A 17,303-nucleotide genomic window follows, 5' to 3' on the forward strand; every position below is an offset into this window, starting at 1 on the left:
AAAAAAGAATGACTTAAAACTAACAGAGCCCATTGAACCTGTGGGATATCAAATGTACCAATACATACATTATAGGAGTCAAAGAGACAGCAAAAGAGAAAAAGAGAAAGGGAAAATATTTGAAGAAATAATGGCAAAATTTTTCCATATTCAAGGAAACACAAGAATATAAAGGAACCTCAACAAATGTGAAGCAGAATAAACACCCAGATCCACAGTGAGACATGTTACATTCAAACTGTCAAAATTAAAAAAGAGAGGCAGGGGGGGATTTTGAAAGCAGCAAGTGAAAAGACTTGCCCTGCACAGGGACACTCAATAGGATTAATAACTGATTTTTCCTCATAAACTATAGAAGGTAGAAGGCAGTGGGATGGCATATTTAAAGACTTAAATTGTCTAGCAGGAATCCAATATTTGGTAAAGTTATCTTTTAAGAAAAAATTACAATAAATATATTCCCAGTTAAACAAAAGTTGATGGAATTCATTACCAGAGATTGGCCTACAACAAATGCCACAGCAAGACTTTCAGGGTAAAAAGAAATGCTTTTAGATAATAACAAGAGCCACAAAAGCAAAAAACAACACTGGTAAAGGTATCTATAAAGGTAAATATATGATAAATACAATTATATTGTGGATTATTATACTTTGGATATGGTTTGTAATTTTTTCCAACATAATTTAAAAAACAAATGCATATAAGAATACTGTAAATGTTTTAATGGGAATACAACATACAAAAAGGTAATCTGTGACAACTACAATATAAAGGGGGAAGGATGAAGATGAATAAGAGCAGAGTATCTATATATTCTTCAGATTAAGTTGGTATTATCTAAACTAATTTCTTGATAAAGTTTAAGATGTCAATTTCAATCTTCAAGGTAACCACTAAGAAAATAGATTTAAAATATGTAGTAAATCAAAAAGGGAAAGGCCTTTCATAAAAAAAAATGGCACATTATAAGAAAACCAGCTTATTTTTCAAAAAAAGGAGGCAATAAATAGTGGAGGAACTGGGGAAATAAAATCATGTAATAGAGAAAATGAATAGATAAATAAAAAAAGTAAATCCTCCAGAAACCACATTACAAGTGTATTATACTCATTTATTAAAAAGGTAGATTAAGTAAAATACTGTATCAGGATCTATCTATATGCTGTCTACAAGAGACTGTGTAGATATAAGGGTACAAAGAGGTTGAAAGTCAAAGAACAACAACAACAACAAAAATATTCCATACAAATAGTAGTAACCAAAATGAAGCTGAGATAGCTATATTTGTGACAGACAAAATAAGACTTTAAGTCAAAAAAGGGTTATGAGACAAAAAATGGCATTATATACTGATAAAAGAGTCAACATAGCAAGATACTATAAAATTTATAAACAAATATGCACCTAACAACAGAGTCACAAAATATATATAACAAAAATAAACATAATTAAAAGGAGAAATAGACAGCTGAACAAAAACAGCTGAAGACTTCAACATCCCTCTTTCATCAATGAAATACCCAACCAGATAGAAGATACTAAGGAAACAGAGAACATGACAATGCTATAAACCACTATGACCTATGGAAATAAACATAACACTGTATTTGACTAAGCAGAATCACATTCTTTTTAAGTATACATGGAACATTCTCCAGGAAAGACTATTAAGTAAGGTCTAAAATAAGTCTTGATAAATTTTAGAAGACTGAAATAGTACAAAATAACTTTCTCAATTACAATGGAATATAACCATAAATCAGTAACAGAGGCAAAGTGGAAAATTTGCAATATCTGGATATTAAACAACACAATGGGTTATAGAAGCCATCATAAGAGAACAAATACATTTAAGAAAAAAAGAAAACAAATACATAACATACCAATTTGAAGGTTTTAGTTTATTTTTAGATCTTTAGTTGGTAGGCAGCAGTATTTTACAGATGAGATGCTATTGTAAAAGAATCACTCCTCCAAAATAAAGATTAAATTAAATGAGAATACACCCGGGGTACTACTTTTTACTACTTAATACAAGAGAAAAATTTTATCTAGTGAGAAATTTAAAAGATTGAAAGATTAGTCCAAAAATCTACGGGTAAAGTTTCAGGGATCAGACCATATGGCGTATTATGACCCCATCACATCATAAAACACATAATTAACATGTGTATGGCTTAGGTTCAGATTTAACAAGCTAAACAGATTCAGGGCCCTAAAAGTTTCATATACTGTATCAATCTCAAAAATCAACAACACTCTAAATATATTTGAGTGATTAGGGTAGCAGAGAACAGGTAAAAGCCTTAATTATAAATACTAAAAAAAAAAAAAAAATTTCCAGGAAATCTCACATAAGGGTTACAAACATTAAAGCTTATTTTGAAAAATGAATACATTTTTTTGCTTCATTAAACAGTTTAACAATTTAATGGTTTTACAATATAACTGAAACACACTCAAAACTCTTCCATTTCAGATACCAGCAATCTTCACTTTCAAAAAAGTGTAGCTTGATCTCAAATATCTATAACGTTAGATATGAAGACTAGACATAATATGAAATTTTATTAGTCTCTATTTTCTGTGCTTACTAATTTCAGCATGTAAGAACCCAGAGTACAACAAAGTGCAAAACTAATAGATAGTGCCTTCCTCTAAGCCTTTCCCCATGGCAGAGCAAACAATTATTTTCTCTGTAGCCCTAAAATACTTTGTTCAAGCATCTATTATTTAATTTATAGCATTAAGGATACTGCACTGTTGCTACATGATTATGTTTCTAGTTGGTGAGCTCTCTGAGGGCAAGAAATGTCTGTCTTCCTCCATCCTCCTTCTTCAGTAAACACTTACTGTAAAACCTACCAAATCCAGGTACTCTGAGCATTTAGGGTGCATAAATATGAAACAAGCAAGAAAAGCTTGCTACAAGAAACTCTGTCCTAGGCAATGCTGGTCAACAGACACGTCAGAGGAATAAGCCTAAAATGATATTAAACAAACAAGAAGCTGTCATTACCCTAGACTGGGATAGGAACACTGGTGGTGGTATAATTCCAAGTAAGCATAGATCTTGAAATACACACCATTTCTTCGTCTCTGAATCCTCAGAGCCTAGTCCAATGTTTTGCCCCTAGTGGGTGTCTGAAAATCTATATTTAATGAATGAATGTGTAGCTCTCGAGCTACTTACAAGTCTTCTTGATGTGAAGTTAATCTTGAAATCTCTAGGGATAAGAGGTTAAAAATTAGTCATTGAGCCTTTGCTACAATCAAATCTAGCCATTAAATCCTAGTTACTGCCCCTCCATTCTGTTGCTTCTCTTAGCCTCGATTTCCTTGTCATAGGCAGGTGACAAAAGCTTACAGCTGACATTTGGACATCAGATGGAGGTTAAACACAGAACCAGCGTCTCAGTGCCATTTCTATTATATGTTTCTAGGAGCCATTATTATTAGCTTTAAATATGGGCTGTCCTGTTAGAGCTCATTTCATGACCAATGAACTCAAAATTTAAGTTTAAATTTTAAAAACAAAACAAAAACTCTGCAGATATTCAGCAGAGTACATAGTTTCTCTATACTTCTAAGTTTCAACATTATATACACTTTACAGCTTTTGTTTATTTATATGAAAAAAAGTTGCTTTCCTTCACTTCTAATTCTTGAGGACTGATGGCAAGAAGAGTCAGAGCGATCTTCATTATTATCTAGAGCTATGAGACAGCAACAAAAGTGCACCTGATATCTAATAACATTACAATAGAACTATGAAATAATACATCACGTAACACACGGCAAAGAGCCGTTTACTAAGATTACTTGGTTTGAGGGGGAAGAAAACCCAACTATTATATAAATGGCCGCCAGTGTATGCAATTATTTGAGCTAAAACACATGTTAAGGGCAGTCTTTCCCTATGCTTCTGCCAACTGGCTGGTTGATTCAGCACCAGATGGGCTTTCTAGAGTGAACTATCTCTTCCCCACATCACATCACCTGTTAGGACTATCAATCCAGAGGAAGAGATAACTGACTTCATGTTAGACTATCAATCTGCACAGTTGCAAAGCCTTCCTCTAACCTGTGCAATTCTCATTTTATTAAAATATTATCTATTCCTGAATCCATGTGACAATTTTTCATCTGGTACCAAGCGGTATATAAGGGTATCAAAGACCTCTATGGGCTTGGCCCCGTGCCTAGAGAGCTCTAGGTTTCCTGAATGAATAAATAGTAGGAGAAAGAAGACGTGATTTTTCCTAACAAAATCAATAAAAAGTTAAAACAAGGAAGAAAAAGTCATAAAGGTCCCCTCCCGAAATTGTCATTTGAACCAGCAGTAGAGCTTATACGTACATTAAAATGAACTAAGCTACTGCATCAACTGCTATATCAGCTTTTATAATTTCTATCATGTCTTTTTTTGAATTATTTTTTTTTAATTAAGACTAGTTTTTTAGCATAGTTTAAGGTTCCCAGCAAAATTTAGGGAGAAAGTACAGAGATTTCCCTAAACTCCTATCCCCAATACGATTGCATGGCAACCCCCATCAATGACATGTTTTCTTTTTTTAACAATTGTTGAACCTACACACTGACTCATCATTATCATCCAAAGTCCACAGTTTCCATTACGGCTCACTCTTGGTGGTGTACATTCTATGGGTTTGGACAAATGTAGGATGCCATGTATACATCATTATGACATCAGAGTATTTTCACTGTCCTAAAAAACCTCTGTGCTCGACCCATTCACTCCTTCCCTCACCAACTCCTGGTCTTTTTGTTGTCTCCACAGTTTGGACTTTCCTACCATGTCATATTAATTGAAATCATATGGTATGTAGCCTTTTCAGATTGGCTTCCTTCACTTAGTAACATGCAGTCAAGGTTTCTATATGTAGTTTCATGCTTGATAGCTCATTTCTCCTGAGCACTCAGTAATATTCTATTGTCTAGAGGTACCCTAGTTTACACATCCATTCACCTTCTCAAAGACATCTTGATTGCTTCCAAGTTTTGGGACTTATAAATAAAGCTCCTATAAATACCATGTCTTTTTATCCCATCCTACAAAGTACCCAAAAGATAAGTGAATAAATTTTAAACAAATGTATAAATTCAGGATTTGTCTTTAACATTTCCCCCTTACTGAATCCCTAATTGAAAAATCCTTAACACTAAAGTCTCTGCCTTTCAACCCCACATATTTATGAAATGAATAAATTATTGGGGTTACATTTCAGCTCAGGACTCAAGATCAAATAAGGTAAAGATATAACTGATCATAAGATATAAAAGCAATAGACATAATTTTCAATAATCTTTTATTTGTAACAGGTGGCATTTACTATGTGCCAGAGAATGTTCTAACTTCACACACACACACACACACACACACTATTGTTTTCAACCCAGAAATTATATAAGTTCTAGAAGATGCACACAAATATTAAACATCAATTACATAAGGGGATTCTATAATAAAGAGTACTATAAAACAAATTAATCATTTTTTTCTTCACTCACAAGTATTTAAGTACTAAGCACTACAGATAACAGGGAGAGAATGATACTCAAGACAGAAAAAGTTCCTCATCTCATAGAAGGAATAATAAAAGTTAAGTAACTACACAAAACAACTTCAGTGACAATGGGCCGAAAGAAACATGGAAAAGCAAAGAAAACAAACAGCATGACCACAGTTTCAGGGTGCTGCTGGGTGGTACGGGGAAATATCTCCGAGAAGAGTGTCAGACTCTTACAACATATTCAAAAATTTTGCTCTGCTGAATAATGAACTTGACCTGGTGCAGATAATGAAATACACTCTTGGGGAAAAAATCATGGCTTTTAAATCCCCACCCCCACTTGAAACTGTGCAGCTAATCCAAAAAAATAAATCAACAGCTGTGCTTTGTTTGGATACTTACCAACATACTTGTTCCATGCGCATGTGAGCAAACTCTGCACAGTACTGGGAAAATTTTGGCTTCCATATATTCATGATTATCTGCCATATATATACATTATTAACTTTAAAAAAAAATGGTTGAAGCACATACCCACTAAGAAAAAAAGATAATTTATAACTTTCGCCTGAAATAGCGTTTGATTGTAAAATTTCCATTCATAAAAAATGATTGAAGATGATGTGTCAAATATGACTAGCCATATATTCTGTATCTGAGTTTGTGAAATATTTTTCAAAGACAGATTTGATGGGAAATCAGTGATTTATTAAACATCATTTCTTCATTAAGTCATTTCATAATGTGTTTAAAGAAAATGCTTGAGAAAACAAGTTATACTTTTCCATAAATTATCTAGACATTAAAAGTTCTTGCCAAATTTTCTCTGCCAGTTTACAAAAAAAGATGTGAAGTTGGACTGGCTCTTTCTGAGAACTGTACAACTGTCCTGAAAATTAATTTTGTGATTTTACATCAATGAGTAGATTAAGACTTAAATTCCAACATTTATCAAATGCCTCCTTTGTGCCCGTTGTGTGAGGTGCTTACACTTACATTTTACTCCCTAAAACATGTGAGAGACATTATTCCCCTGAAGACAAATGACTACCCCAGGTCACAAATCTAGCAGTAATGAACAGCAGCCGTCTGGATTCAAACCTGGGCTTTCAGATACCAAGTTCTAGGCTTTGCCTCAACCACTGTCCCCTTTGTAATTTTTTCAAATATACCTTCAAATATTGCTAGTGATCCCAGTTCCTACAAACCCAGATTTGGCTAAAGAATTTGAAAGTGATTAAAAAGCAATATAACTTTGACTTAACATTCTCTGACACAATCTTTTTGAGCCATAAACTCTGACAGTTCATGGACAATTCAGCCCATTTTTAATCCACCTCTTACTCTCCTGCTTGGCCACCAGTAGCCTCAAACACTCTCTCCCTGAGAAGTCCAAAGACAAGTAAGACTCAATCAGTTTATATGTATTAAAACCAGAGACCAAAATTCACCTGTCCAATCTAGAGGAATGGGGCAAATTTATAAATCGGGGTCCAGTGTGGATCAGAAAGGTTGAATCTGGAAGAACTGGAAACTATCTCTAGGCTCACTGAACAACTATCACTCAAACAAGCCTTTTCAGGTCATGTTGCACTAGGAGCAAAAAAAAAAAGATGTATAAAATTGTCTCAAAGAAGTGAAAACAGAATGCATAGCAGAGAGTTATAGTGGGGAGAAAGCAGAATGATGAGGGTCTTATAGACCCTAAAAGTTAAACATTCATCTTTCTTACTTCTCCTGCTTCTGTCACTGGTAACGAATTTTAGGCACATCACTGCCTAAGGTACCCTTTAAAAATTGTCTCTGTTCATCATCACTACCTTTCTCCGTTGTTCCCTACGCATTAACTTCTTGGGAGGTAGGTGTAAGTCACTTCAGCCACAGTATCAGTACAACATATGAAAACTGAAATCAAAATTCAAAGTGCAGACAACTAAAAAGCCTCAGCGCCTGACCTGTGGTGGCGCAGTGGATAAAGCGTCTACCTGGAAATGCTGAGGTCGCCGGTTCAAAACCCTGGGCTTGCCTGGTCAAGGCACATATGGGAGTTGATGCTTCCAGCTCCTCCCCCCCTTCTCTCTCTCTGTCTCTCCCTCTCCTCTCTAAAATGAATTAAAAAAAAAAAAAAAAGCCTCAGCATATGTTTTGAGCAAGGACATATTTTATAAACACATTAGAAGTACACTTGTTTATTGCCTGATAACAAGTTAATCATTAGCCTAAATTATGCAATATTTCTTTTTACCTTCATGTTAAATTATACTGCTCATAAATATAACAGTACTGAGCAATAAAACTAGGTGACAGGTCCTATATCTACAGTCTAATTTGTGAGCCACTAGCCACATACAAACTATTGAGCATTTGAAAGATGGCAAAAGCATCTTAGAAGACATTTTATTTTAATTAATTTAAATTTAAATATTCACATATTTAATACTGGCTACTCTAGCTCAGCTTTACAAACAGGAATCATGTAAGAATGGCTTTAATATTTAGTAGTTAAATATTTCATACATATAACATAAACATAAACATTTCATACATATAACATAATATAAACATGCAACATAGGCTGATACAAAAAAAAATTAGTGCTGAAATTTTGACCTGCAAAAGCATAAAGAGCTTTACATTTTCATTTATAAAGGTATATAGCATTCATACAAATTAGGAAATTATATAAGCAACCAACACTATCTTTTGGCTGAAATTCTTCAATAATCATTTCAACTGTTACTATATCTGTAAGTCTATTCTTTCATATGTTATACTTCATTAGACTACTGATGCTTATAATGATTAGGCTTATATTCTCAGAATACCAAGAGGTCTGTAACTGTTTGCTGGAAATATTTTGTAGTGGGAATATTTCTGGGAAGGCAATTCTTTTAAAAGAGGAACTCTCCAGGTATAATTAAAGAACAATTCTCTACTGACATTTATTTCATTTGGAGAAGAGCTTTTGCAAGTTTGAGGATAAAAAGGCGGCTAAAATAGATTATTGGTACTCTTAACAACAATTATCACTAGGAGATATGCTCTGAGGCAAACGAATAGTGGGATATGCCAAAAAAGGCTTACCTTCCAAAGACTTCCTCTTTCTGAAGTCCTGCCTTTCTTTCTTCCTCTGTCCAGCCCTCTTTTTCCTTTTCTGTTCCATCTCTATAAACCACTGCATGTCATACACATCTTCCAGTTCCTCTGACTCTCTGTTTCTTTGTGACACAATGGGCCATAAACAGAAAACTAAAGAATACTCTAAATTTTCTTTTCTTTCTTTACTTTTTTTTTTAGGTGAGAGGAGGGGAGATAATGAGGCAGATTCCCACATGTGCCCTGACTGGGATCCACCCGGTAACCCCTGTCTGGGGCCAATGCTTGAGTACCAAGCTATATTTAGCACCTGAGGCTGATGCTCTCCAAGGGAGAGAAGCAGATGGTCACTTTTTTTGTGTGCCCTGACAAGGAATCAAACCAGTGATGTCCATACTTGAGGCCAATGCTCTATCCACTGTGCCACTGACCAGGGCCAAATATCTTAAATTTTCACATGCACAATGTTACTTTAAAAGTTGGGCAGTAACTTTAGAAATTATATTGTTTATGCCTTTTTTCTCACAAATGAGCAAAATGAGATACTAAGATTAAAGATTTGTTCAGTATTATATAACTACGAAGTAACTGTCAAAACTAACATGGAGCTCCGACTCCTTATGCAAAGTATCCCTGTATTTATACATCATGCTGACAAAATATATATGTCTGTGTCTATGTGTGTTTACCCTAAGGTCAGGAAACAACCTCAAAAGTCATCTGTGACAGAAAATAACTAAGCCGTCTGGTTTTTCTGCAGCAGATATGTGATGGCAGTTATTTATTAAATAAAATGACATGTGTTTTATAAAACAAATTTAGGGTTAAACAGTCATTATCTCGAAAAAATTAATTTGGTTTCTGCTTTCATATGATTCCCATTCTTTCTACTATAGTTTTGCAACTCTTGATTGAAAAATGGTTTCCTATGGCTATATTAAGCAGATAAAATCATGTCATACTACCAATGACCAATCTATGAGGTAAATGCTAGCAAAAAGGGAAATATATATTATACTAATTAGTGAAAGCCCTATTAATATTTCTATTGTTAAAATTTTATTTGGGCAAATGTACTGCTTCCATTAGATATTTGAGAATCCTATCAAAAGATATCAGAAGCTTGCATTTCTTAGGTATTCCTTAATTTCATATTCATTTCTGATGAGGAATTAGATCAGGCAAACTTGTACGTGGCTCAACTCACATATTTACTTAAAATATGAAAAGAAATAATTTTATTCTCCGTGCCTATGAACTCTGATTCATAAATTTCTTAATTGTTCTTCCCTGCTCGGACATTAATCTTATTCTATCCTTATTTTTGACACTGATATGATTGGAAAACATTTACTTTTGTTTCCTTTATTTATGTTGGATCCAGAGCAGAAGGTGCACCAAAATTTTTATATACTTTTAAAAAGCGATTTTGACCATTCCTTTAGAAAAATTGAGCAAAAGGGCATACACAATTCAGACTAGAAATACAATCGCTAATAGGCACATATTTATTTTAAAATATTCAAATATATTAGTGGTAAGAGAAATTTTAAGAAAGTTTTTAGTTTATAAAGTTGGCAAAACTTATAAAAAGACATGACTTCTACATCATACACCAATGTGGAGATGTCTATTGGCCTAGGTGGGGGGGAATTTCATTAGAAAAGGTTTTAGAATTCTGCATATTCTTTGATACAATTAATTTATTGAAATATTGGCAAAGGAGGACCTGGCTGGGTAGCTCAGTTGGTTAGAGCATCATTCCAATATGTCAAGGTGCAGACTTGATCCCCGGTCAGGGCACATACAAGATCAACAATGAATGCATAAATATAAGTAGAACAACAAATCAATTTTTATCTCTCTCCCTTGCCTTCCTCTCTCTAAAGAAAAAAAAAAAAGTAATAAAAAAATATTGACCAAGAAAAATATTGACTTGCACAGAAACTTACAGTTAGAAATGTACATGCAGGGTTGTTTACAATTTAAAAAATATCCTTAATTTCCAAAAATTTTAAGTAAATTACAAATTTGATAAAATGGACTCTTATACCTCTATGAAAAAGTAAAGCCAGAAAGTTTAATCTCGTGAGAACTGTTACCAGATTAAACCAGAGTAGACAAAAATATGTAACAGGGGTGTCACTAGCTAGGAGGATTATGACTGTTCTTCCTGATTTAATAGTATTTTCTACCTTCTCTACAATGTGCACAGATTCATTGTGTAATCTACAAAAAAAGAAAACAGTATGAAAATATAAGGTGGCCTTCAGTTTGCAATGCATTATTTATCCAATGAGAAGTATTTATTGGGTAACCAGAGCAAATAATATTAAATAAGGTCTTTGAGACAGATATTTTGAAGTTATAGTCCTCAAAAAGTTACCACAGAGTCCTCTATTTGTTGTGTTCCTTTTTCACCATAATAAACTTTGTCCTTCACCCTGACATCACCACGTATACTCATTTCCCCTAGCTGGTTCCTCAAACCAGTTTCCAGCTGGCTGCCCGGAGCGCAAGACCCTGACCATCCCCCAGCTATAAATCTGTCCTTTTTCTATTCCACGTATCATGTGACAAACCATTTGACAAACCTTATCCAGTAAAAATCCAGATGTTTTATCCAGTAAAATACCTGCCAAAAAAAGCCAATAAAAAGAGAAATTCTCCATGTTGGCCTTGGGAAAAGCAAGCTAGCTGCCTTCATTCACATTACTAAGACACTGCCTAGAATTAAAAGATGTGTTCAGATAAGACAAAGCTTCTCTCCAGCATCATGTCCTTTACTCCACCCCAAGAATACATATATTTTTAAATGTTTATTTTATTATCTTAGAGAAAAGGAGACAGTGGGGGAAAGACAGAAACATCTGTTCCTGTATGTGCCCTGACTGGGGATCAAACCCACAACCTTTGCACCTCGGGATGATGCTCTATGCACCTCCAGCCAGAGCTCCACCCCAAGAATATTATAAGATGATGCGCAAAACTGTCTATGGGGATGGAATGCACTAGATTTACAAAACTATTCCTACGGTCAGAATGAGAAAATACTTCTATCACCCAAAATAAAACATTTCTTCAAGTGTAACACTCTCCAGTTGTGCCACACTTGGGGCAATGTGGGAGGGAGAGTCCTGCCTATAATTATACCTTTTGTTTCTTTTTCATCTCTCTCTCTTGTCTTCCAAAATAAACTTTGAGGTGGTTGGACTATCACTAGCTTTATTTTATAGATGAAGACACCGAACTTCTAAAATTAAAGTGGCAATCACATGATAAGGTATTTGAAGGCAATGCCTGATAGCAAATCTTGTCACTGAACAGCACTGCCTCTCCTGTTTGAACCTCTGGAGCAGCGGCAGCCAAGTCCACACACCTACAAAACAATACAAACCTATTTATGGTTAAAACTTTGTTCAGAGCTTGATGTAGTAGCTTCTAGGGAAGGTAGTGTGTACATCCTAGTGATAAACCAGAATGAAGTGAGATCTAATAAAATTATCTTCTCAGAGACAGTTGATACGGAAAGAAGATATTACCTGATTTCTTAAGTGATTAAAGGTGGTTTGGGTGACTGATCATTCCTTATAGGTAAAAAGACTTGTTTTTACTTGGCTTTCGGGATGCCACACTCATTACCTCAGTGGCCACTTCTTTTACTCCTTCTTGATGGCTCCTTCTTTCTTGCTAAGCTTTCACTGTTAGTATCAGGTCTCAAGCCTTGAACCTTTTATCAATCTAATTAATGAACTCTCAACCTAAGCGATGTCTAGTCTTGCATCGACTGAAGATGCTGAAGATTGAAGAATCTTCAGTCCGAACCTCTCCTCTGAATTCCAGATGTATATATTTGACTGCCTACTTGGTATCCCCAGTTGGATGTTAGACATTTCAAACTTCGTATGTCCCAAAACTCTTGATCTTCCAAAACTGGAACCTGAAAACTTGCACTATCTTCACACTATCACTCCAGTGTAAACCATTAACATCTCTTAGTCCAGGTCATGCCATATGTCTCTTAGCTTGACTCCCTGGTCCCATATTCTCCCCCTGCAGTCTATTATCCACAAAGCAGCCAGAGCCATACTTTAATAATATAACCCAATCCTTATGCCATTCCCCTGTTCAAAATACTCCAATGACCTTCCAATGTGATTTAAATAAAATCAACCAATGGAGTATCTATGCAACCTCTTTTCTCCCTATTTTTCCTTCCTTTTGCTCACTCACTTCCAGCCAGTGACCTCTGTTTTCAGAATTCACTCACCCCATTCCTGTCTCAGGACCACTGCACTCTCTAAACAGATACCTACAAGGCTGCTTCCTTATCTACTGCAAGTCTCTGGCTAAATGTCACCTTCTCAGAGAAAGATGTTCCCTGACCACTCTCTAAAGTAGTACCTGTCAAGAGGCTGTCTTTTACATCAAATAAAAAGGTGAATTAAGAATATATATTGTATTTGCTTAAATTAAAAAATTCAAATGCATAAAGAGGATAGAATGATTTTCTCCTCAAGACAAGCAAAACATTCAAATGGTTTTCAATATCTTTGTGTCATCTTTTACCTCCAGCATATTTGATTTATGGAACACTTAATCTATTTATAAATCAGCAGGGCGCTATCTTTGGCTATATCCAGTCCATGGCCAGGATAGACATAAGAAAGCTGGCTCTTGTTAAATTTATAAATGTCAAAAAGCCAGGAAGGGAAGCTAATCCCTTGGATGACAGAACCATGATCAAAGAAGGTCTCAATAAGATGATTTTTTGAAGGGTTAAAGGTAAATACTGCTTTAAAAATATGTATGTATATATACAGAATGTGAGAAATCTTAACATAAAAAGGTGCTAGTTTCAGTGGTTTCCAAACAAATTTTTCAAAAAATAAAAAGAAACAATATAAGACTGTTAACTTTTTGTTTATTTAACAACACTTAACCAAAATAAAAAAACCAAGACAAAGATCCAAAGAAACTTATGACCTAACACTATCATTTTATAAAAAAGGGCATTTTTAACATCAGAAAAGTAGATATACACAATCTCCAAAATAATAATCCCTTGAATTGCATAAATATAACTTGAAAAGCCACATAATGTTTTTCTCTCATTTTTCTGTTATTCAAGAGTTAACGCAATTTTAGACAGTAAACACAGTGCATTGCTCAAACTAAGGAAAGGGATAATTTCACTAAACTACATCCAGACCATAAGTGCTGAATTAAATATGGAAACCAAATCAAAAAAAGAATAGCACTTCCAAAAAAAAAAAAAAAGTAAAGGAAAGGATAAAAGAAAACCTAGCAAAGACTCAGTATATTAAGGAAAACTTTACAGTATCTTACTCAGAAAGAATTGCAACCAATGTTAGTTACATAATATATAGTAGAGCAGATACTAGATCAATTTAAGTGAGATCTTTATTTTTCAAAAGTGAAATGAGTATCCTATGCCCATTTTCTCATAGAAGCATTGTCTAAAAAGTTGGATTTGATAACATCTCAGGGATATTAGTAATAGGTATGACACAACTTCTGAAGTCTCCTCTGATTCTAACATCCTGTGAACCAGACAGGAATAAAGGTTGCCTTTTGAACCTTCTAAAAAAGATGAATGGAGGCCCTGGCCGGTTTGGCTCAGTGGTAGAGCATCGGCCTGGCGTGCAGGAGTCCTGGGTTCAATTCCCGGCCAGGGCACACAGGAGAAGCGCCCATCTGCTTCTCCACCCCTTCTTCTCTCCTTCCTCTCTGTCTCTCTCTTCCCCTCCTGCAGACAAGGCTCCATTGGAGCAAAGTTGGCCCGGGCGCTGAGGATGGCTCTATGGCTTCTGCCTCAGGTGCTAGAATGGCTCTAGTTTAACAGAGCGAAGCCCCGGATGGGCAGACCATTGCCCCCTGGTGGCGTGCCGGGTGGATCCCGGTCCGGCGCATGTGGGAGTCGGCCTGACTGCCTCCCTGTTTGCAACTTCAGAAAAATTAAAAAAAAAAAGATGAATGGAGAGAATTTTGGCTTTAGTCAAAAAGACAAAGGTTCGCTTATGGGCTCTTCCACATAGTAACGTGTCAGACAGAGGCACAATTAATCACAAACTCTAGGCCTCAAATATTCTCAACTTTTAAGTGTGGAAAATAACTTACTTATAAAACTATAGCATGAATTACACACACACACACACACACACACACACACACACACACACACGCTGCCTGGCATTTGGTAGGTGATTTAGACGTGGTAGATATTATGATTTAATAAATATCATGTCCCAGCGGGTAATATACTCTATATTATTTATTAATTTTGTTATACTTAAAAACAACTTCTCTGCTCTCATTTTCTGTTTTTCAAACCTAATGAATGCTTTGGGTTTTTTTCCACTTCTATGTCTTTAACCTTACTTTGGTTAGTTTCCATCCTATTTTTGTTTGACATGAAAGTGGCCTTGGCCTTTACTTTCAGTACACATTGGCTATGTTATTCATTTTGGCCAAAAAATTTACAATATACTGTCAGACAATCATTTCAACTAACTGGACTATATATTCAGTTTAGTTAACCTTACTGCCAGACAGATGTTTTCTTATTCTTTTGTATTGTTCACACTGACCAACTCATTGCTGAGCACTTCAAGAAATATGTGAGTGAATAAATTAAAACCCATTCCACCAAGTATAGTTGATTAGTAGAAATCTTGGTCATTAGCAAAAGTTTATAAAATAAAGGTCTGGGATTTCTCCCCTTAAGAGGAAACCCATCATACTCCAGTCAACATTATTTATCCAGCTTCATATAGTAGGTAATTACTCTTTTGTTACACTTGCAGCATAATTGGCAACTGAGCGGATATTTTAGTTGGCTGTCTGTAAGTAATTAGGATAGTTTAATATTGCTAGTTTTTGCTATAGAGAAGACAAAAACCTTACTCCTCAACTGAAATAGCAAGTTATTAGTCAGGAATAGATTTTGTTGAATGAAAAAAATGTTCACAACTTTAGACATACACAGTATTCAGTTCTAGATGAGTGATATCTGATTACTATCAGGCACAACAATAAAACAAGTTGGGTTTTTTTTTTAAGTGATAAAAGAAAATAAGAAACTGATACTTGGAACAAATAAACCAAATCACTAAGCACAGAATTTTTTTAAAGCAGCCTGACATCTGCATTGACAGGCATAACATACAATAACTTTATAGTGTTAATTTCATTATTCTAATGCTAAGATAAAACATGCAGTGTTATTTATTTCCATAAAATAATTTTAGAACACCATGAAATTTACAAGTAAAACTACATTTCAAGTATGATTTAATATAATTCCATATACTAAATTTAGTTACAGATTATTTTTTACTAAGTAAAATTTAAGAGAAACAAATTGTTTTAAAGTCTATTAAGCGCAATGTAGAATTTAAGGGTAAAAATTATAGAACAATAAAACAGGACTTTATGGCAAAATTATCTCAATAAAAAGCATTCATTTTGAAAAACAAATTTTTGTTTAAAATAATATTCATAGCCTGACTTGTGTTGGCTCAGTGGATAAAGCGTAGACCTGGAAATGCTGAGGTCGCCGGTTCGAAACCCTGGGCTTGCCTGGTCAAGGCACATATGGGAGTTGGTGCTTCCAGCTCCTCCCCTGTCTCTCTCTTCTCTCTCCTCTCTCCTCTCTCCTCTCTCTCTCTCTCTCTCTCTCTCTCTCTCCCCCTCCCTCCCTCCTCTCTAAAATGAATAATATAAAAAAATTCAAAATAATATTCATTCGCTGATGAAAAATGAACTTCGCAGGTTCTTGTTATGTGACAATTTCACTTTTAACAATTTATAGAGTTGATTATAGTATCAGGAAATATTAAAATATGGTTACTAGTAAATGGGGGGAAAATTCCAAGTTCCTGTTTTTAGGAAAAGCCCATGTTATGGTATCTTTCCCTACAGCAGTAGGTTAATTTCTAAAACTCAAGTTCCACTTCAGCAGAATTATTATTTTTACATTGCAAAGGATCAGATTACTACAACTGGGGTATCAATGAACTTGACTGTCAAAGACAACTCAAAGAGACTGTAGAGAAGCTTTCCCTGCAAGTTCACAGAGGAGGGGACTAAGGGACAAAGCGGAAAGAGCATTCTGCAGAACAGACCTTGGTTTTATTTGGCTCTGCAGTTCAGCAGTAGTTTGGCTTAGACAGGACAAATCAGTTAACTTTCCAAATTTCAGTGCCCTCCTCTGTCAAGTGCACTTAGACTCTTCAGATTTAAAACAGCGTCAGGCAACATCTACAAAGTTAAGAACTAAAAGTAGCCCTAGTGTAGCTTAAAAAATAATGGCAGACAAATACAAAACGGTTTGCAACTTGCGATGTAATATTTCCAAAGCTGAATTCCTAAATCTGGAAGTATATCTACCCAGGTAGGATTTCATCAGTCAAGATCTAGATACTATATTCATAATGCAACTCTCTCCTCTCACATTATTCCTCCACCTGCTCCTCCCATCCTGCTTCATTCCCTTCTGCCTGTTTTAACACCAACACGTGGTTGGAAACATTGTAAGCTGAAGGATCAAATCATTTTAAAAATACATTTTCAATCTGCTTCACCACATTCCTCTCAAATGGGGAGTGGATTTTCATAAAGAGAATAAAAATACGAATAAACAAATTC

General features: G+C 35.0%; 1 protein-coding gene across 17 annotated transcripts in view; it reads right to left on the reverse strand.

Moving 5' to 3' along the window:
- CEP170 (centrosomal protein 170) overlaps positions 1–17,303 on the reverse strand; it is a 177,928-nt gene that overhangs the window by 82,761 nt on the left and 77,864 nt on the right. Inside the window, exon 2 of one of the 17 annotated variants that reach the window (XM_066236562.1) lies at positions 3,197–3,228. The exons of 15 other annotated variants lie outside the window; for them this stretch is intronic. The gene's annotated coding sequence lies outside the window, so the exon portion shown is untranslated. Of the gene's footprint in view, positions 1–3,196; positions 3,231–17,303 lie in introns of all 17 variants that reach the window. One more of the 17 variants, XM_066236545.1, reaches the window with a different exon arrangement.

Source organism: Saccopteryx bilineata, chromosome 1 (genome assembly GCF_036850765.1).
Source record: "Saccopteryx bilineata isolate mSacBil1 chromosome 1, mSacBil1_pri_phased_curated, whole genome shotgun sequence".
In the NCBI taxonomy this organism is placed as follows: domain Eukaryota; kingdom Metazoa; phylum Chordata; class Mammalia; order Chiroptera; family Emballonuridae; genus Saccopteryx; species Saccopteryx bilineata.